Source organism: Miniopterus schreibersii (assembly GCF_964146895.1).
Source record: "Miniopterus schreibersii genome assembly, chromosome: 2".
NCBI classification, from domain to species: Eukaryota; Metazoa; Chordata; class Mammalia; order Chiroptera; family Miniopteridae; genus Miniopterus; species Miniopterus schreibersii.
In genome coordinates this window covers 121,332,435-121,354,640 of record NC_138102.1, presented here as the reverse complement: position 1 = coordinate 121,354,640, position 22,206 = coordinate 121,332,435, and the positions used below count along the sequence as shown (strand labels likewise).

Sequence of the window (22,206 nt, the reverse complement as noted above, 5' to 3'; positions counted from 1 at the left end):
AGGATATCCCCTAACGAGATACAGAAGGAAACAAGAAAGGCAAAGTTTCTGCCCCCAGGAGCTTATAGTCCAGTAATATTTAATGGATAAAAGCATGTATTTATCAATCCAGAAGCTCCTCTTTAAAGCCACTAGAAGCAGTAATTCTATAGTGCCCATAACATCTTACATGAATACATAATAAATATTTGTTTGGTGGTACATTTAGTCACCAGTTTGGAAGGCCACTGAAGATATCTTTTACGTAAAATATCTCAGCTTTGGAGTGAACAAACAAAGGCACTGGATTTAATCAGAGTGCAGCATAGAAATATTTGTTATGGGTCTGCCTCTTACTATAAAGGATGTAAGAATTATTTTACATCTATTTTCCAAAGCACACCTTCACACATTTTGTTTTCCAACATTTTTAATGACATTTTCTTATTAAATAAGAATGGTTTGTTAATGTATTTGATGGAGTACCACCGAAGGCTTTTTGGATTTTATTTTACTATTCCTGAAAGATTTGTGGCTGCTTTCCTCCACCAGTTTGGTTTCACTCTCTTCTCCCCTAGAGTCATAGTTTTCTGGAAAATAGGAAGAATGTTATGGATTTAGGAATGAACCTTCATGATGTTGCTTTGGATGGTGATGTCCTTGGGTATTGACCAATTCTTTAGCCTCTCGCTGCGCACAACTGGGCAAAGTGAAAATATACCAAAAGATAGAAAAAGGGAAAGCATTTTGCACTGAAAATTTTTTACTGGTGAAGCCCTTTTCATGAAAGAAACATCACTCACATTAAGCCAGATTATATATCATAACCTGGAATGGGAACCCCAGTGGCTGGTGAATTGGAGCTTTTCTGAGAGAGAAGCCAAACAATTTAAGTTAGAGCTATGGACTCTTCACACAGGCTATCATATCCAACCAGATGAAACAGTGCCTGATAACCGTTTGACTCTAGAAAAGAAAAACAGATTCACTGAGGAGAAAATTGGCTAAAAAGAGATTAAAAAATTTAAACATGTACTAAAACTGCTGCTTTCGTGCTGTTCATATTCTCAGTGCTGACAGACCACAGAAAGGCTGTAAATAGCTGCTGTAGCTTTGGAGGAAGACATGGATTTTATTTGTTTGTTTTATGTTTCTGTGGTTTATTCAAATTGTTGTACTTTATAGAGCCTCTTGGGTTGTTTTTATTGGTTTAGAAAAGCTTGGGCCTGTTGCAAGAGGAGCCATCTAAAAAGTGATAGAATTTAGCCCGGCCTTCATAGCTCAGTGGTTGAGCATCGACTTATGAACCAGGAGATCATGGTTTGATTCCAGGTCAGGGCATATACCTGGATTGCGGGCTCAATCCCCAGTAGGGGGCATGCAGAAGGCAGTCAGTCAATGACTCTCTCTCATCATTGAAGTTTCTATCTCTCTCTCGCCCTCTCCCTTCCTTTCTCTGAAATCAATAAAAACATATTTTTAAAAAATAATAGACTTTAAAGAAGTTGAGTCTCTATAATAAGTAAGTTAGGGTAGGTCTTTTATATAAACCAATCTCATAAAATGTTAATATATATTTTAATCAAATAAAATATCCTCATCGTCCAGTAGTGTTTTAAAATATCAGCTCTAAATTTTCAAGTTCATTTTTTCCCAGCATTTTTAAAGAACCATAGAAATAGTGTATGTGAAAAATGGATAAATTTAACCGTCGTGATAGAAAATGACACAAATACAATGCCTAAAAGGTCCTACAGATTATTTTAACCATTTAATTAAAAATACAGAGAGCAGCATTTCTCAGATAATTTTTTAAAGTCAATATTAGTATAACTCACTATATTAAAAGCTCTCAAAGTAAGAGAATTAGTCATGGAATAGCATTTTTTGCAATTAATGACATATTTAATTTTCTTATTTAGTCATATTTCTATCTTTACTCCTAATCAAAATATAATTTAGAGAATATATTATTTCATCTAGAAGTTAACAGCTGGCTTGTAAGAAACACTTATGTCAGGTTAATTACTGCCTTTTTAAAATTTTATAATATACTGTGACAGAAAGTTAATGATGCTCACAGTATTTAGCATAGTTCATAACCTATATTTTAATGAAAATATACTGTTATTAATGATATGCATGTCTGTTTGTATAATTCTATAAATAAAGCCAGACTCATTCTATTTATTAATTTAGGCATCATGGAGTAAAATATGCATTCACTGTATTCAGGTGTACATAGGATTAGATGAATTTAATCAACCCAAGGCATAACAAGTACTGTTTGGCTTACAGTTTCTCAAGATTCTAATCTGGTCAAGAATCCATTTCCCTTTATTCTCACTGTGCCAAAGTGAGATAAGCACCTGCATTCTGTCTATGGAGAGAAGCTGCCATAACAGGCATTGATATCAAATGCAAGATGTCTCCAGTTCGAGTGCCTCAAATATAAGTTTGTTACACAGACTAAGTTAAAAATCCCTTTTTACTGTAGCAAAAAGCAGGGTTTCTTACATGATAGTACCTCAATTGTAAAATCCCAAATTCTCAAATAGGGCCACCTCTTTCTTTCCTCAGTCCTGTTGAATTCAGTGGTTGTCTTTATACCAGTGGCTAGTGATGGGCTATAGGACTTCTCCAGGCCAAGGACTACAGTAATAGGAAAGACATGATATATCCTGGGCTAACATGGAAACAGTCATCTTTGGAACCATAGACATAAAATACTAGAAAGATGGTCATAATAGTTTTATTATAGAAGATAATTTTTGAAATATGGAATTGCTGTAGAAGATTTTCAGGAATGTTGATAAACATGTTATATGAATAGCCAAGATGTCTATATTAGTAATTAATGTGAATAAAGTTTATTATTTTCATAAAGTAATACCCACCAATATCTGCAGACCTATGATTATGAGCAAAATGTGTCCACTGGTTTCAGGATAATTCTAAGTGAGTTTAGAATGTGTGAGTTGTCACAAAATAATATGCTGAGTTTTAAAAACCTTAAATAATACCCAGTTTGAGAGACTTCAATCACAACACCATTTCATTTATAAATCACTTCAAAGTGTCTGTATTCTAGAGATTGATTGACAATGGTGGGTGTCTCTGAGTCACTGCTAGAGAAAATGTCTAAGATAGGATACAGCAGAAAGAAGTTCCTCTAAAGGAAGAGAATTAAAAGGAACCAGCTTTGGAAATTCATTTCTGAGTGAGAAAATACAGCGGGCTTTCAAATCTCACTTTTTGGCATATGCCTCACATTGAAAAGGAAGCATATGAGGAAAACGGAGGAACTACAGAGAATAGTAAGGTTGTTTTATTAGAGCAGAAGGACAAAGGTGAAGCTGGGCAACCTAAATTACATTGAATTATCTGAACTATAAAAACCCTTAGGATATGAATTTGTCTCTAATTAAATAGGAACATAGTAGATATAAATTAATATTATAATCAATATTTGTACATAGCAGCAAAATAATATTCTTTTCAAAAGTTACAAATGTTTTAGCGTTTTTCTGTTACATCATAATTCTAAAAAAACAAATTTCAAAAACAAATAAAAGCCTCCTTGAAGTTATACCCCCTAAAGGTAACTATAATTTTAGTTTGGTGTGACTCCTTTCAGAATTCTGATAGTATATAAATATAAACTTTTACATTAATGGGTTTTTGTGTAGTACTATTATGAAGATTACTTTTTTATTCAATCATATAAAATGTAAAATAATATATCAATACTTACATATGAACCTACTTTAAAATTTTCTCACTACATTATTTCGTTAAATGGCTGTACCATAACTCTTTTAAGCAATCCCTTCCTGAAATATGAAGTATATTAATATGATAATATAAACAATCATGTAATATACATATTTCTAGTGGAATTTACATTTTGACATAGTTTCTGATAAGGCCGAGTGATGAGAAGGGACCAGGTTCACACACACACACCAAGGGCCAGGAATTTTTTAACATAGCGTTTTGTGTAATCACAACCACATTTGGAAGTAAAAATTGTTGGCATCCTTTTACAGCACAGGATACTGTGTTTCAGAAAGGTTAAAAAGTTCATTGAAAGACACAAAGCTAGTAAAAGACAAAGCTTATTCAAAACTGGTGAGAAAGGCAACAAACTGTGAGAAAGACACTTCAAGTGTATGCATGGTTTAATTAGATCTGCCTCTTTAGTCATATGGTTTGACTCTCAAATTGCTTCCTTTAAGCACAAACCCCTGATTTTATTTTTAAGAGAACCATTGAACAGAATTCTGCCGTTGTTTTTCCTCTAACATCCGTAGCAGGAAACCTGGTTGCTCAGACCAAAATGGAGTAGCCATTGCACTATCACCAAAGTACCAACTTACAAATAGTTTCAGGAGGAATGCTGGGTTTCTTTATTTTTACATTTTAAATACAGAGCAACATCACATCCATGCATATCAACTGATAGCATTTTTATATCTAATACATTTTTATATTATTTTTGGAGGTGTTTGGTTTACATGGGAAATTAAGTAATATTCTATGTAAATGGACAATAGATTTCCTCTAATATAATAGTTAAGTCCAGACTCTCAATATATGGATTAACTTTTTCCCTTAGTTTAGTATAATTCCCTTGTTTTCATAATAAAGCCTCACATCTACATTTTCACAAAACTAATTTTTATTTTGGATAAAATGTTTCACTATCTCCTAATTATCTGTGTCAGACTATTATGGGACCAGAAACTTCATACATTTATTTATTAAGCAAAAAAAAAGCAAAAATGTATTAAATAATTGTTATTTTCTGGATTTATCCTGAACTCTAGGGATATAAAAACAAATTATCCATAGGATCTATGTCCTCAAGTAGCTATCAATGTAGTAGGTAGGAAAGGTACATGAGCAGGGAATTGAAAGGAAATATGATACAAGGTTAAAATGGCAACCCAGTGATAATTCGTGTTTTTATACAGAAGACATGAGAAATGCTGTTATTTAAGGTTTTCAGGACAATACTAATATGGGATTTAATAATACAAAATTTTTAGAGTAATTAGGAAACTCCAAGGGAAGGAAACACTAGTTTAAAATATATTGTTTAATATGTGATACCAGTTTGTAACTCTATAAACAAATAAAATATCTGGTTAACATTCAAAAGACTCTCTCAGTCTGTACAAATCAGAGCAATGAACAAGTTAGTCACCACACCACTCGGCATCATGTTTTAAAAGCCAGATAAATGAGCGGATTTTTGTTCACCTGAGTGGATGCTTTGCTGTAGTCTAGTCACAGCCACCATGCAGCTCCTCGTGACTTGGCTGCGAGAGTGCCTGCTGAAGCTCGTGTGTCATTCAGGATGTCTCTGGCCTCTGCACTTCTGTCTGTTCTAATGACCACACTCAGCAAGCCCCAGCTTTCAGAGGAGACTCCACTAATTAGCTTAGTTGATAGAGCATCTGGTAACTGGTTGGTGGGATAAACAAAAAGGACTCCTGAAGTGAAGGATGGAAAAATGAATTCTCCAGGCCGCAAAGACCAAAATGAAATTACAAGCATACAACCCAAAGCCATGAGAAGCCCGCTCGTTTACATTAGCCGTGTCTTTAGCATTGCCTGGCACCGAATCCTGGGCCTGAATGCAGATAATTGGAATTACATAATGCTCAGTGCTTCGGTTTGGCATGAGTTTCATAATATAATAAAACTTATCATTTGTGAGCCCGTCTGAGTTTTTGAAAGAAGACTGGGAACAACTTGATCTGTCTTGCTACAGCAGACATGGATGCAGATGGTTTAAAAACAAAGCATTTAATCAGACAGAGTTTTACTTAAACTACTTGATGATTCATCATCCAGCCTCTGCTCATTGTCACTTGTGCCTCTCTGAGCTATTTTTCATAGAATATTTAAGGAGCCCGGAGTACGTGCGCCTCTGTCTTGGGTTCTATTGTACTGTAAATTATAGCTCCAATTTGTTTGAAATTCGACATGGCCTGTCAGGATGCCGTGACTCATGCTCTGTTCAGATGAATACCGTATAGTAGTTATACCAAAAAGCACTGTTGTCACTGCTAATTTATTGGTAATTCTGGAATATTCCTAGACTACAGTTTTGTCAGGTTTCGGTACCATAAAATCATACTCCTCCATTTTCTTACGTTCTTTTTGTTTTTGTTGAACAGTGTAAATTCAGTCAATGCCTTAATAAACACTGTAGATTCTGGCCTCCTAAACAGCCTTTGCTTTCCGAGATTGCTCAGGATGACACAACCCTTTCTCTATTATGAAAGAGACCAAATGTCTATGGTATTCCCTGAGTAGAGACTGCATGTACTTCTTATAGCACACTCTGTATTCTGAGGTACTTTTTCTTAAGCTGACTACTGAAAACAAAGCACATCATAATTGGATCAAAGAAAGGAAAATTAGCCTCAAATGACAAAACCGTGAGGAGAGGCCTTTACTTTACTTGTCGTGCTTAGCACTTAACAATTGCAATTAAATAGGTACTTAATTTAACACATAGGCTCCCTGAAAGCAGAATAGTCTATATTCGTCACTGTACCCTCAGCATTTAGCTATGTAGTGGTAGGGACATCAATCTCTAGACTGTAGCAGGAGTTGATGCGTGAATGAATGACTCTGAAAGACAGGTATGGGCTAGATCTCCTGCAGGCTGGAGAAAGTTAGGAAAACTAGTCAAGTATGAGAATAGGGCTGAAGAACATAGGTACGAGCTGAAAGGGTATAGATGTACTCAGCCTAAGGTTTCATCTCTATCTTAGTCCATCTGGGCCGCTTTAACAAGTCACCAGACGGACAGCATGTTGGACGGGCCAGGGAGCTCTCAGGGGTCTCTTTTATAAGGGCACTAATGCCTTTCATGTGGGTTCCACTTTCATGACCTAGTCACCTATCCAAACACCCCACCTCCTAATCCCATCATATTGGTGGTTAGCTATTCAAAATATAAATGGGGGGGGGCACAAACGTTCACTCTATAGCGACTTTAAAATGAGCGTCTTCCCCTCAAAGCGCATATGGCTCGTGTGCTGCTGTTGCACCCAGTACCTTTGTTTGTTACAGCTCCTAAAGGCACTTGGATGGAACCTGTCCTTTCCCCTCCAGCATAGAGTGCGGCACCTTGATAAGTGCTCAGCGCGATTGTGGGTGACCTGAGCCGCTGCATACACACTGTCGTTATCATTAAGTCCTAAAGTCTTGTCTGGCTTAAAGACAGTTGAGGTGTTGTGTTGAGAATTTATGCAAATTGTATAATCCACCAGAAGAAATGTCTCAAAGCATTTAGACATCCATTAAACATTTTTTAAAAATCTTCACCTGAGCATGTATTTTAGAAAAAGAAAGGGAGAGAGGGAGAGAGAGAGAGAGAGAGAGAGAGACAGAGACCAGTTGCCTCCCATACGCCCGGACCTGCAACCTAGGTATGTGCCCTGACTGGGAATTGAACCTGCAGCCTTTCAGAGTACAGGACAAAATTCCTACCCACTGAACCACATCGGTCAGGGCAACAAATTTAATAAAATTAAAAGTTCAAACCACAGTATGAGGTTAGAGAATACAACTATGCTTTGTCAGAGGAAAAAGGTTTTTGAATTTTTTCATTAAAAAATTAGAAGAAAAGACAGTGGGGCATGGAAAGGGAGGTAATAAGTAGGAATGTGTGGGGGGGACTAGAAAGAGTGAAGACAATATCAGATTTTACGTTAGCTCTCGCCTAGCTTGCTTTGGGCTCTCAGCCAGGGATGATTTTTAACTATTCAAATTTCAAAAACAATCCTTAATGATATTTCAGGGTCCACTAATATTTTAGGCAGTTACATTTTAGGGTCAGTAGTATGCAGAATTATTCAGATGTATATAGCAAACAAGGGCATTTAATAGAAATTTTCAACTATGTAGAGAATCAGAGAGAGATTTTCTCTAGCTACTTCGTTTGTGGCCTTAGAGAAATAATGCATTAATATGCAATTAGATCATGTCATCTTTCAGGATGTTTAGCTAAGGTGAAATGTGTAATTAGACATTTTAAATTGCATGTCACCTCCACCCACAGGGTTGACACATGTTGTTTTCTCTTCAGTACAGTCCTGTGTAAGGATTCACTCAGTATATCTAGAAGTCACCTTGACCATGAAAATAAGGCTGTTGTACATTACAGCTTCAGAATTAAATCAAACACTGTCTTCTATTATTTGTGTACTCCGTGAATGAATTTGATAAATAAGTTTTCCCTTTTATTTAACATAAATTTATATTTAAAGACATCATAATAATAAAAATATTTAAATATTAGCAGGTAATGAAATCTATATGCACCCTGTCCACTCTTCATTATGGTAGGGATATACATGGAAATAGATTATAGATAGATGATAGATAGATAGATAGATAGATAGATAGATAGATAGATAGATAGATAGATGATAGATAGATGATAGATAGATAATAGACAGAGAGAAAGAATATATGAAAATAAATATCTTCTTAATATTGAACCCAATTTGGTTCCATCAATTTGTTGTACACATAATTACCCTAGGATATTTTTTTCAATGATTGCTTATTTGTTATTGTAAATAACTTTAAATATGTATTTTCCATTTGAGATTTTGTTAAATATTAGCATGTGAGGGAAAAATAAAATATGTAACTCACCTATATGTGTATAGTGGTAAATGTTAAAGGTTTATTTGCTAAAATGCACTGAAACTAATGCAATATTGCCTGCATTATATTTCTCCACTTTCATTGCAATGTTAATCAGGAATTTAAACTCTATTTTTGGCATGGTATCCTGAGTGCTATATGAAAAGGAAGTGATGATGGAATTTTTATTTTAGCGTTAACAACAGTTTTCAAGGGAGCTAATTAAAATCTTTATCTGAGCCTTGAAGATGGGAAAACTGTGAATGCAAGTGCTGAGTTCATATGCCTTTGAGATTTTTCTTTTCAATTTTATAATTTCACATTTCTAGTTTTTTATCCATTCTCCCATAAAAGCAGTACTTCTCGATAACTTTAAATGCTGCTTCAACTTAAAGTGACAGTTAAACAGTTTCTAAGATATTTTGAAATAGCATAAGAGGGGAAAACATCTTTTTTGAGGGTTTAACAATAATTTAGGAGTTGTTTTTAGTCTTGTCCAACTGCCATGCAACTTGTCAATTTAAGGTGGTGTCTGGTTATCAGCAGGATCAGGATTCAAAAGATGAGAAGAGTGTTGCTTGATTAATTTCCAAACATACTATTTAGATTTTTTCAGTGTATCTTAAGTGGGGTAGTACTGGTTGGACCACAGGGAGTAATAAATGCTTATTTGTCATATAGGTGTTTAGTTGGTCTCGTTGGTAGCCTTAGTGTCCTTGAGCTATACCTTTATAATGACCTGGGAGAAAATAATCTTTCCTTGCCCTTTATCTAACAATTGCAGGGGGCCATGCACTTTATTTTCTGCCAAGTTATTATGATATTATGTGTGTATATATAGATAAAGATAGGGAGTGTGTGTGTGCGTGAGAGAGAGAGACTCAAATGTAGTGTCTATTTGCTTTATGGTCATCTAGCAGATCAATTTCATTTTCTTGTGTTTCAAAATCTCAAGGTCAAAGTCATCTTTTCTTTGGCTGAAAATAAATGAGTTTTTCAGTGTATAACCAGGTGGTGTAAGGCCAAGGTGTGTGGGTAAGGATGGAAATTCCTGTAATATTAGAAATTATTATAAAGTAAGGTTTAGTTTCTCCATATTGAACTTAGGTTTTGTTTTTCTGTGTGAAAGCATGGTGTGTAGTGACTTGGAGGGAGTAACTTAGTAATAATGGAGTACTAACATTGCTAGAATGACAGGTTTTGTGTTTATGTATGCTTAATAAATATATCACACAAATGAAGTAACATTCTGAGAAATATCTGTAACAGTTTAACATAATATATTCATACAAAGTCCACAAAGAAACCCGAGGCACGCCGCTTGAGTTTGAATCCTGACTCCTCTGCCTGTTATATCTGTGGTGGGCAATTTATTTAACCTTATGTCTTAGTTCCCTTGTCTGTAAAACTGGGATAATAATAACATCTACACCATTAAGTTGTTTTGAGGATTAAGAGAGTTAATATCCCTCTCCCTTCCTTTGCTAGAAAGAAAACTTCAGGAGGATTTTTTTTGTGTTTTTAAAGGATGTATCCTACATACCTGAAACAATGGTGGCAACCATTTTAAATTTAAAATACTCATTCAAACTGAGAAAAGTGCTTCTTATGATAATTAACTACTGACAAGAACATTTATGTATGGGCTGTGTGTTTTAGTACAGGTTAACCCAAGATTATTCTGTTATTTATTGAGATTTGACCTTCTATATAGTTGAAAAGTTAATCAGTAAAGAATAATTACAGATTATCATCCTAATTAAAGTTTGCCTATTATGATGAATTCCCTTTTGCTTTCATAGAAAAAATATTAATTTTTGGAAATGGAGAAGGAACATTATCTTAGCATCACAGTTTACTGGTTAAGAAAGTTGGAGAGTTTTTCGTTTTGTTTTTTTAATGACAGACAACTTAAAAGATTTCATTGTTTGAGACCATGAAGTCTCCATTATAGTACAAAGCTAATTATTTCTTGAATAATGTTTTGCTAAATACTAATGTCAGTTTAAGTAAGCTTGACAGGCAACCTTATTAACCATTGACTGCCTAACATTTGAAGTCATTCCTCTCCTGCTAATTATAAATCCATTTTGTACTTTATATCTCTTATATTTCCTTAATCACGCTCTGTCTTTGCTCTATTGTCATCTGCTTGTAGACCAGCAGGAGGTATCTCTCTTCATAGCTATACCTTTATAACAGAGTGCCTGGCACATAGTAGGCCTTCAATAAATGGTAGTTGGATGAACATGGTAATGGATGAGAATATTAGTACATTTTAATTTATATCTACTATATTGTGCTTAGATAATTTTAAGGAGTAATAAAATTAATATTAAGACTCATTCACTAAAAGTACAGTGGTGGGAAACCTAGGAGTTGAGATATTTTAAGATGTTTGCTTAGAGTTGTTGAAATTATCATCTTATTTAAGAGTAATCATAATAAAAAACTTCCTTCCATAAAATATTAGTTTTCTTTTTCTTTTGTATTTCAAATGACCTTTAATCCTTCGGCACCAGCTGTAGTTGATGCTGCTACCTTAAAATGAAAGTGAGGGTGTGTTCGACTTGAGAGACTTTTCTATATGAACCCAAACAAGATACAATAATTCCAATAGATGATTCTTACAAGAGGCACCTAAAAAGAAACAATCAAACGTATAGTTTAATTCTTATTACAGAACAATAGATGTCAGGGCTTCTTAAGAAAATGCATGCCCATCATAAAATGCTGCTGAGTTCTAACCTGTTTCAAACTAATAAAAACATGGTTGCAGTGCCAGCTATATAAACTAGGGAGGCATTCGGTGGAAAAATGAGATAACAGTTGGAAACACTTTCATGTCCTTTGGACTGATAAGTGTATTTGAATGTTATGCCATGATCAGGGAGGCAGGGCAAAGTGATTTTGTTTCTGAGGAATATAGTTCTTTTGAACTACAATATTCAAGAAACAAAGAAACACTACTGGTGATTTTGAAAAACCATCCAAAGTCCAAGGTGGGAAGAACTGCATTCCAGAGTGGTTTTAAAAAATGTCACATGATTTCAAAGTAATTTAATTTAAATAATTATAAAACTCTTGTATATACTTTGTCTTACAGTCTAGTGGTCAATATGTTAGTAAAGAAACAATAAAAATAGCAACTTCACCACTTGCATGCTTTGTTGGGAGTTTTGCTTATAATGGAAGAAAAAAGAAAAAACGTAAAAGAGGAAATCTTAGTGATTTATGTTTTAACAGGGTTAGAATCTGTTCATTTAAATTTATTTCTAACCCTTAGCCTTTCCAGATTTCCTCTTTTAAGAGTAATGGCATTTTAAGCAATGGCATGAACTTTAGGAATTTAAAAAATATTTTCTGTTAATAAATGTGTACAGAATCTGCAAAGTCAATGCTCATTTATTGAATGAATGAGTCAATATATTTAATAATTTGGAAAATAGAAATGCCTTTTTGGATCAATTTTTCTCAGGTCTTCAGCAAAAAAAAAAAAGGAATGGGTTCCTATAGCAATGAATTAAATCATTTGATAAGCTAGGTATGATAGATGCAAGCTCCATGCCTCTGGGACATCACAGTCTATTGGAAAAAAACAAGTAAAGATGCCAGTGCAAAGCAATAGCATTCATGTCACATTAATAGAGGAGCCTAGAATGCTGTGGGGTACAAAGGAAGGATCTTCACTCAGATGAATGATGGCTTCTGGGAGATGTGAATTGCAACAAGGAAGACCTTTGAAGAATTTCGATTCAGAAAAAGTAGGCTAGCTAAAATTATTTAAGGGATGGACCTGCTGTAGTTTTCCTTGTAGAACTAAAAATATTAGTTTATAATTGAACTAGGGAACACAAAATAAGGAAAAGCTCTGAGAGAAGTGTGCCGCATTTCATTTGAGGTTTGTGAGTTTAATATTCCAGTAGGACTTGTATAAGGAGATAGCAGTCAAAAGGAAATAGGCGTCTAGAATATAGTAAAAGAGGCCAGTGCTCAAGATGTAGTGGTACGAGTAATCTGCAGAGCAGTAATATTGAAACTATTAGAGTGTAGAATAGAGAGAAAACCTTGGGTGTTTAAATATGAATATAATCAAGGAAGACTAAGCAGAGAAAGTTACTAAAATAAAATACAGAACTACAAAAACCCAAAAGTGTACGTCTTGACACACAACCAACGTTTGGAGACAGTGGAGTGGTATAGTAAAAAGGAGAAAGGTCAGTATCAGTTAAAAGGGCTGTGGAATGAATATTTGGCTTAGTATGGGGACAATTGAACTTGTTTGTAAACTGGTAGAAAACAGAAATAGAGAAGAAAAAGAGTGAGGATTCTTAATCAAGGTCCATGGTGTAGGGGTCTATTTTGAGCTTCAGGCTGTCTTTGATCTCTTAAGCACAATCTATTGACTGTATGTGAATATTTATCAAAAGAGTCATGATATTCTCATAAGGATCCATATGTCCCACTGCAACCCCCAATAAAAGAAAGTTTAGCATCTATGAAATGGTGCAAAGGGACCATTTTATGGGCAATGGCCAAGGAAACAGGATGAAATTAATTTGAGAGGACATATATTTTACACCATTTCATTGAAAAGTTCATCTGTGAATCTCAACACGTTCCATGTATATTAATAACAGATAAAAAGAATAACTTGTATCATCTCTTAATTTACTCTGAATTCTGAAGAAAAATATACCTAAAATGACCTTCACTGCATGCATAATTCAATACATGATTACTGAATACTTGCCCAGTCTGTGCCCAGCAGAGTGCAGGATCCTCAAACAATTAAGCAGGACACCTAATCCAGACTTTGAAGGAATCATGTCAATGTGATTCTAATAATGGGACTTGTTATATACTCAAGTATTTTAGGAAAATTAATCTGATGTTAGTGTGTAGGGTGGATTAGAAATGGAAGAAGTATCCAAAGGTTATTGCTTTAAGCCAGGTATAAAGGGATAAAGACCTGAGTCAGTGGTCTCAATGCATTACTGGTGGAAATGGAGAGAAAAAACAAGTTGCTTCTAGATACATTAAGAAGAAAGAATTGATAGAATTTTCCTGATTACAGAAAGAGGGAAGGAAGCAGAGATGACTCCATATGATGTTCATGACTAAAGTAACTATCATTTATATTTGTGTTTAGTCCATTGCAAACCTTCAATAAACCTAATGAAATGAATAAATGAATGAACACATAACCAAATGAGAGAGGAAACAATGTGGTGGTGGGGGGGGGGGGAGTGAGGAGGTAGTTTTGGCATTTTGAATTTAGGAAGAAAGTGCAAAGATCTTTGCCTAAATTAAAACAAGTTATCAGCACACTTCACATCTTGTACTTTCTTAGCAGTATTACAAAGTGAGGCAATTTTGCTAAGTTTGCCTATCTTACAGCACAATGTATGTAAAAGAGGGAAACCTGAAAGACTGATAGCGAAGGTTCCAACCTCAGCTTCACCTCTCACTGCGAGTGTGACCTTGAACAAGCTGTATAACCATTCTATTCCTGTTTCCTAATCAGTAAAATGGGAATAGTAGTATCATCTTCCTCACAGGATACTAAGGACCTGATAAATGATCTACTACCCACTATCCTCAACGATACACCAGAAACATGAGGTCTGCAGATTAAAGACATCACTAGGTAATTATCCAAAATTCTCTACCAGGAGATACTGATTGTTTATTGTGTACAAGACACTGTGTTGAGCGCAATGGCTTCAGATTAAATTAAGTATAATCTAATATAGTAGGTTTAGAAAAATACATTTTCTTACTTTAAAGTGCCTAATGTTCTAAGAGTTTTCAAAGTAAATATATTTCATTAGTTTATATGTACATATTTTAAGGAATGTGAAGAAGCTTGATTTTTAAAAATTTTACATATTCTAAAATTTTATCTGTATATCATAAATAAATGGTTCAGTCATTAGTAGGGTTTGGTTTTAAACTTTATAAAATTTCTAACTTCAGGTTTTCCCTGGCTTTTTTTTTTTTTTTAATTTCACAGTGTTTTTAGAAATATAAAATAATACTAGGGACTAATAATAAATATCCTAGTCTCCCTTTCTCCATTATAGTTGATGTACTCAAAATGTTAGTGAGTCTTCAGTAGCTTTAATTGTTGTAAATTATGTGCTTTTACATCTGATTTAAGAAACAGATAAATTTTTAATTTAATTGCTCAAATGAGATTGATACAGTTGTCTTCTTATCTTCTTATTGCCCAAGTAATATATAGAAGATATGTCATTTTTAAAAATAGATAATTTTTGTAGTTTAAAACAAAAGGTTGTGGTTACTATTACATGAACAAGCTATTTCAATAGACGTTTCCTTTTACTGTTGGGTTGTACTTGCTGTTATCTGGGTTTTCTCATATCTGGGTTTTTCAGACATGGGCAATGTGACATAAAAATGTAGGATGTGCTAAATATTTTGTTCAAGATAAACTTATATCATAAAGTAAACATTAAAACTTTTTATAATTTACTACATTTATTTGTTTATTGATATGTTCTTTTCTCATTAAATTATATAGTCCCTTCTGTAAATTATAAACTTTTTTTATTGTGGCTTAACTATAATTGTTTATTATTTATTTACATAAAAAAGCTTGACTTTATTTACTTGTTAATAATACATTGCCATTCAGCCAGTGTCAGTATACTCTGCCTTCACTATTATAATTTTTCATGATTGTGTTGCCTTTTTATGAAAGTTTACATCTTTTACAATTTCTTGCATTATAAATATATTTTCTAAAATATCTATGTATATATTTGTTCATGTTTTTATTTTTGTATTTGGTACTTCAGCATTGGGGTTGGGATTGAATTTAAGCAAATAGTAACAGAATTTTCATTGAATTTTACAGAAATTTAAGCAACATGAAGGTAAAGACTTTATCTGTCTTGTTTGCCCCTATGTCCTCAGGCCAACAAAAGTACCTTCCATGTAGTTGCTTAATAAATATGTGTTGATATAAAAGAGAGAAGAAAGGAGAGAGAGGGAACAAGAAAAGGGGAAAGACAAATTAGTACAGCATTTCTGGCCCTCAAGAACTTAGAGGCAAGATAAGAAAATATGACAGGTGCATAAAAAACTACGAATAACAATTAGTTCACTGATGTGATGTACACTCCAATACACCATAATTATGTGTGCTCTCAGCGTTCAAGCATGGGAACCTCTAGGCTATAGTGTTTTCAAATTTAAATTGGTGTTAACTTTATATTAAAAGGAATAATTATATCAATAACAGCAGCAAGCAGCACTTACAATAGCCAACTCAATAGGGCTTATTATGTGTTAACATTGTAATTGAATTAATTTATCCAATGTTCACAACATCACTATTAGAGAATTATTATATTCAGGGTTTTTTTAGATGAGGAAATTGAGAATTATAGCTAGAAAGTGCTAAAGTCTGGATTTGAACTCAAGCTGCCTGAAGACAAAACCCAATAACAACAAAAAATAAGTATTTGAAAAATGGATTCAGTTCTTTACTGTAAATGTCAGTCAAAAATTTTTTTATACAAGATTCCATTCATTTATTCCTAAATTGGATTTTTAGTAAAATAGGAATAGTTATAAATAATCATAATATAAATATTATTTCAAACTATTTAAAAGTTTAAGTTTATTAAATAGTATAAATATTAATAAGTTATGCTTTATTGGAAAATTTGTTAAAGGAGTATATTTTGAAACACGCAACTAAAAAATAGTGCCATAAAATTAATTACTTTGGCTTTAGTCTCCCAAAATGCATTATTCATTTATTTAGTCTCCCAAAATGCATTATTTATTTATACTGTCCATGTTTGTGTGTTTTGCCTAAATCTATTCTCTCAATGATTTTTACCTGCACTTGAGATCAGAGTTCACCTAAATTTGCACAGTGGTCAACTGTTGCTTGCATAGATCATGTGCATAATTACGGTCAATAGGTTAGTTACCTACATGCTGGCTAGTTTTAGCAAATCTCTAGAATACATTTTTTTCCTAACTAAATTTATCTTATAAAGTCTAAACCTCTTTTGAATAATCTAAAACTTGAAAACAATTTATAAGAGAAAAAAGAAATATATTAATTTGTCCTGACAAAGGAATACAGAAGCGGAAGACAATCGTTGAACAAAAAAAGGCTTTTAAAATTCAGTGTATTCTATGCTGAGATTTTAGAAATAATAAGTAAATAAAAAAAAGATGAGAGTAGGCACATTGTTTTGTGGATTAAATCAGACAAGACAGCCAAAGAAAAATTATATAAAATTTCCATGGCTATAAAAGATAAACTCACATTGACTAATTATGATAAAGGATTTCTCCCTGACATTTTTGCTTTTAAAAAAATCCAAGCAAATCTTATTCTAATAATAAAGCAAAAACTTGATTTTCTGAGTATTTTATGATATTTTACTGTTGGATTCTTGGAAGTAACGTGCTATGTTGGTTTGACTTGGACCATGTATTAGAGCAAGGAACTAGGAAGTCTATGATGAAAATGGCACTTTTCACTCATTGGCTTGAGAATCAAAATATATGAGTGTAACAACTTGGGCAACTTTTTATTTTTGAACTTTTTATCAAGGAGAAGAATTATTGACTCCTTTTGAGAATCTGGTGAAGATACACAAATGCATAAGTGCATAAAATTCTAGATAGTATTTCAGGGGTATGCAGACTTCTTGGAGCTGCAGTCACCACCAATAGGTAATAAAGCCAAGAACTAGATAATCCCTAGAGGACTTTTGCATTCTATGCTCCTAATACAATTTGCAAGCATTTTGTCCCAAATGATTATTTTAACTGGAAAAAAATTTTTGAATGTTAGTTATAAATAAAAGCCTAGCTCTACTGCTTTCTCTCCCCCCCCCCCCTTTTTCCCTTTGCCCATTGCAAACAAGATTCTTCTTATGCAGATATCTTTTAGGGCATCTTGGCACAATAATAATTCTAATGTAATTATTCTTTAAATATTCATGGGTAATTTGCTGTTATATCATCTGATTTGCTTATACCTAAGGTCAAAACCCTGAGGCAATTCATCATAAACTAATCATCTATATTTTCTTTACCAAGGTTCACTGAATCTCTTAACCTATATTGATTACTAGAAAGTTGATTGTCCATATTTGAACAATACTCAAATTAGCCTTTTAAAAATTACACAATAAAAAAATGAAGATACATAAGTCAAAATACATAAGGTATCATAAGCAAATAACCTTTGGCAGTTTTTCTTGGAAAACCATATCCAAAGCACATTTCTCTAGATAATTTATGCTATTTTGTATATTAAAACAATTTATATATAACCCAATAAAATGTATAGTACATATGTTTAAAGAATAAAACAATTGATAAATTAGAAATATCTCACTCTGAAGAAACGGTACAATAAAATTTCTAACTTAGATATTTTTTGTCTATAAGCTTTTATGAATTGATAAGTATGCCATAAAAATATCACCTTTTAATATTACAAAATTTGAAGTACAAAGTATAAGAGAACTATGTTAGGACAAAATGTATTTTGCTTTTATCTTTTATTTTTTATACATTTGCTTTGCCCAAATAGGTTTATGTATGCTTTTTCCATAAACTGCAACTCTAAATACTGTTTTTCATGACAAATCAGCAGAACCACATGCTATTAGTCAAATTTGCTGTAGTTTACCATGCAAAGTTGACCTATCATTAAAGTAACTTAAGGGAAAGAATGACATTAGATGATTGCCTGCATCTAGGAGACTGTTTTCTAAATTATCCACTTATTTATACATTCAAGATGTATTTGTTGCCTAGCCGGGTGTGGCTCAGCGGTTGAACGTTGACCTAGGATCCAGGCGATCGGGGTTCGATTCCCGGTCAGGGCACATGCCTGGGTTGTGGGCTTGATCCCCAGTCAGGAGCGTGCAGGAGGTGGCCGATCGATGATGTTCTCATCATTGATGTTTCTATGTCTCTATCCCTCTCCTTTCCTCTCTCTGAAATCAATACAGATATATTTAAAATTTTAAAAAAGATGTATTTGTTGAGCTACTAATATTCAGTGCCAAATGGTGTTCTAGGCCCTCATTCTGCATCAGTGAATCAAAGTACAAAGAACTTTAGCTCTTACAGATTTTTGAAGAGGTGGTGGAAGTTAGACAAATCGACCAACTAAACATCAGGGAGCCAGAAAATTAATTTTTAAATTAATATGATAATTTCTACTCCTGAGGATAGGTAAAATAATTTTTTTGAATTATGGTAAATGTCCCACCCACACACAGCCCCACACCATTATTCAAAGATTCACTAAAGGGACTAGATCCTTCAGCGGCTTCCCATGGTTCCCTCACCTAGAATCCTCAGCAGAAGTTAACCCAGGCCTGCCTCCAGCCTTGGCACACTTCATGTTTCTCCATACTCACTATATTACAACCACATTGTCCATTTTTGTTGTTTCTCAAACATATAAAATTCCTTTCTGCCTCAGGACTTCACAGGCATATTGTTCGGCCTTGAATCTACCCCTTTACCCACCACCCCCAGCTCCCAACACACCTCCAAACCCAGCTAATTTGTAAATGTGGTTTCTACACGGAAGCCAATTCTGTATGAGGGCCCTGCTCTCACTGTCCTAGCATCTTTACCTTTCCTTTTTGGAACGTATTACAGTTTAAGGAGTTATATAATTACACGTGCTCTTTGTGCGTGTGTTATCTGTCTCTATCTTTCCTTAGCCTGCAGGCTCCTTGGGGTGAAGTGAGGGGGCACTGAGGTAGCTGTTGCTTTCCTTTGCCAATGAAGTTCCACTGTTTTGCACCCTGTCTGACACAAAATAAACACTTAGAAAATTGTTGCTGAGAGAGAAAATGAATTTCCTTCAGAAATGTCTTCAGTTTACAACACATGGTTTTATGCAACTCATGGCAAAGTGGGTTCTGGTGGGAGTTGGTAATAGCCTTTCAACCCTGTGACTGAGCAAATGAGTGCACTTGAATCTTGTGTTTTTCAATCTGTGTTACACACCGGTCCTGCCCCAGACTCTGCTGGAAGTCTACTGCTTGTTCGTAGGCTCATAGTCCCAATGACAGATGGTTTTTAATCTTCGCTATTTGGCTTCCAGAATGGGAGTATATTTCTAACTCATGTATTCTTTCCAACATGTAGAAAATGACTGGTTGGCTGTGCTTTCTGAGTAATAAAATACTTTTTGGGACCTGTATCCATGGGAAAAGCTTTTAAATGCTTTCTGGCGGGAAAAAACACTTTATGCTTGGAGTCACTGTTGAAAAAATGATCCAATTATGAAAAGTCACAATTGTGTAAACCATTAAATAATTTCAGGACTTTATTGTTTAATCACCTCATGCCCGGTACTCTGAAGGACACACACATATGCACATAGGCACACAGTGTCAGTGATGATTTCTACTTTCAGAATGAGAGATTAAAATTCTCCTTGAGGGGAAGCACCCTTCTTCAGTGTCTAGCATATCCTATATCTCCATGTGACACTTATCAGCTTGTAGTAATATTCTGTTTTATTTTTATATCTATCTCCCCAACTCTTTTTTCAAAAACAAGAAACTACCTTTCTCTTTTTTATCCCCAACATCTGGCCAAAAAAAGAAAAAGAAAAAGAAATAAGGTCCATATAGACACTCAGTTAATGTTCATTGACTGAATCACAGATGATAAATAAATACTTAAAATGGAAACAGCCTGAGCTGAAGTCAACCATCCCTTGTGCATTATCAACCAGGCAAAGTGGAGCTCAAGAAGCCTCTAGGGAAACAATGCTCTCTTATGCAGCACCTATTTCTTTAAACCAACAACCAAGGTTTTCCCAAACCTAGTATACACTCAGATTTTCCTGCATGGATTTATGCCATAACGATTCTGGTCCATTAGTTGGCAAATAGGACTCCTTAATAACTGCAGAGAAACTATAAAATTCTATTCAGAATATAATGAAAGCTACAGGGGATTGTATGTGCATTTACCTTGTGGTAGGAAAACTTGAATCCTCAAATAACAGGGTGTTGCTATGTTAGCTTTCTCTGGAGAATTGAAACTGAAACTGCAAAGAGAGAGGAATGATCTGATTAGTGTAAGAGCCACTGGAATATGCAGAGCCTCCATTCTTAATTGGGACTACAAGATTCAGCTGATAACATAAATCCCCCTACTTGTGTTTCTGTATGTATGAAAGAACTATGCCACTGTACTTAGAGTTTTGAGATTTCATATTACAAAATCATTATTTAAAAACCTCAAATATGAGAAAGTAGGTTGCTCTATATCAAAGCGTAGATAAATACAATAAGGAATTCATTAAAGAAAGCAGAATAAAAGGAAGGAAAGGAAAGAAAGGAGAGAGTGAGAGAAAGAACAGAAAAGGCAAGGAAAGAAGGGAGCTATTAAAAGATCTGAGAGAGCCCCTCCACAAGTTGGGTGCTTTTGTATGTACAGTATTTCAATGCCCTTTTTGGGCAAATAGCAATGCCTTTCCTTTTTATTAGCACTGTGGCACTGCTGTTGCTTACAAAGAGATTCACAAGTCAAAATAGACTCAGTTAGCTTTTCAATAATTCTAAAAGGTGGGAGAACACTGCCAGAGAAGGATAGCACTTCAGTATCCTAACGAGGAGTCTTGTTAGCAAAACGAAGTGTGAATTGCTTAGAGATAATTCCCCCGGTGGGTAGTTCCACTGGGCGCCTCCCGGGGCAGCGCATGCTATTTCTCCTCTGCAGACCCATGCCATTGAACGGGATTTGTTGGAAGAAATGTGAAAAACTCGCTTTTTTGAAACATTTATTCTTCCAGATTTTTCTTTATGTCAGCATTACTCTCACGTATTGATTCTTAGCCTGGAGCACCTCGCACAACCAGGAATTAAGGAAGCTAGAGCAGGATGTGAATAATGAATGGCTGCCTGAATCAGGAGAACTCTCCCTGCCCAGTTAGTAGTAAAAGCAAGTGCAGAGTTGCAGACCATCATTGTGATGGATTATTTCTTTTATTCTCTCTCAAGGGAAAACAGGAAAACGAGAGCTAACAAGAACTTGAGTGACAAACGCCTGGATTCAGATCGGAAGACTGCTCATTTGCCTATTGCTTCATTCCTGGAAATTGCACTGCAACTGTCTGATTAAGGTATGCGGGAGGAAAACAGAAACTTTCATAGGTTTTGCTGATGATCACCTCCACCCTTATACATATTTTGTGATATGGGCGGCGGGTGGGGAGCATTTGTACAGAAGATTAGAGGTTTGTATCTCTTACTTTAAAAATGGTTTTATGATATTTAAGTAAATATCTTTTGCAATTATTACTCGTTTTAATGCCCTTGAAGTGTTACTTTAGTTGATGGGGCACCTGTCATTTATGTAACATTTCTGCTTTCTCCTGCTTTCATTTTATACTTCTTCACATCCCAAGTTGTCATGGTTCATTATCTGTAGATGATCTTGAGCAGCCTTGCATTCTAAAAGAATATGCCATGACATCTGCCTCTGTGCTTTCGTGCCCTGTTGTACAGA

At 34.5% G+C, this 22,206-nt stretch overlaps 1 protein-coding gene across 3 annotated transcripts in view; it reads left to right on the top strand.

Moving 5' to 3' along the window:
• SYT1 (synaptotagmin 1) overlaps positions 1–22,206 on the top strand; it is a 493,749-nt gene that overhangs the window by 78,358 nt on the left and 393,185 nt on the right. For 2 of the 3 annotated variants that reach the window (XM_081128361.1, XM_081128358.1), the window contains exon 3: positions 21,699–21,820. The gene's annotated coding sequence lies outside the window, so the exon portion shown is untranslated. Of the gene's footprint in view, positions 1–14,216; positions 14,306–21,698; positions 21,821–22,206 lie in introns of all 3 variants that reach the window. The other variant, XM_081128359.1, reaches the window with a different exon arrangement.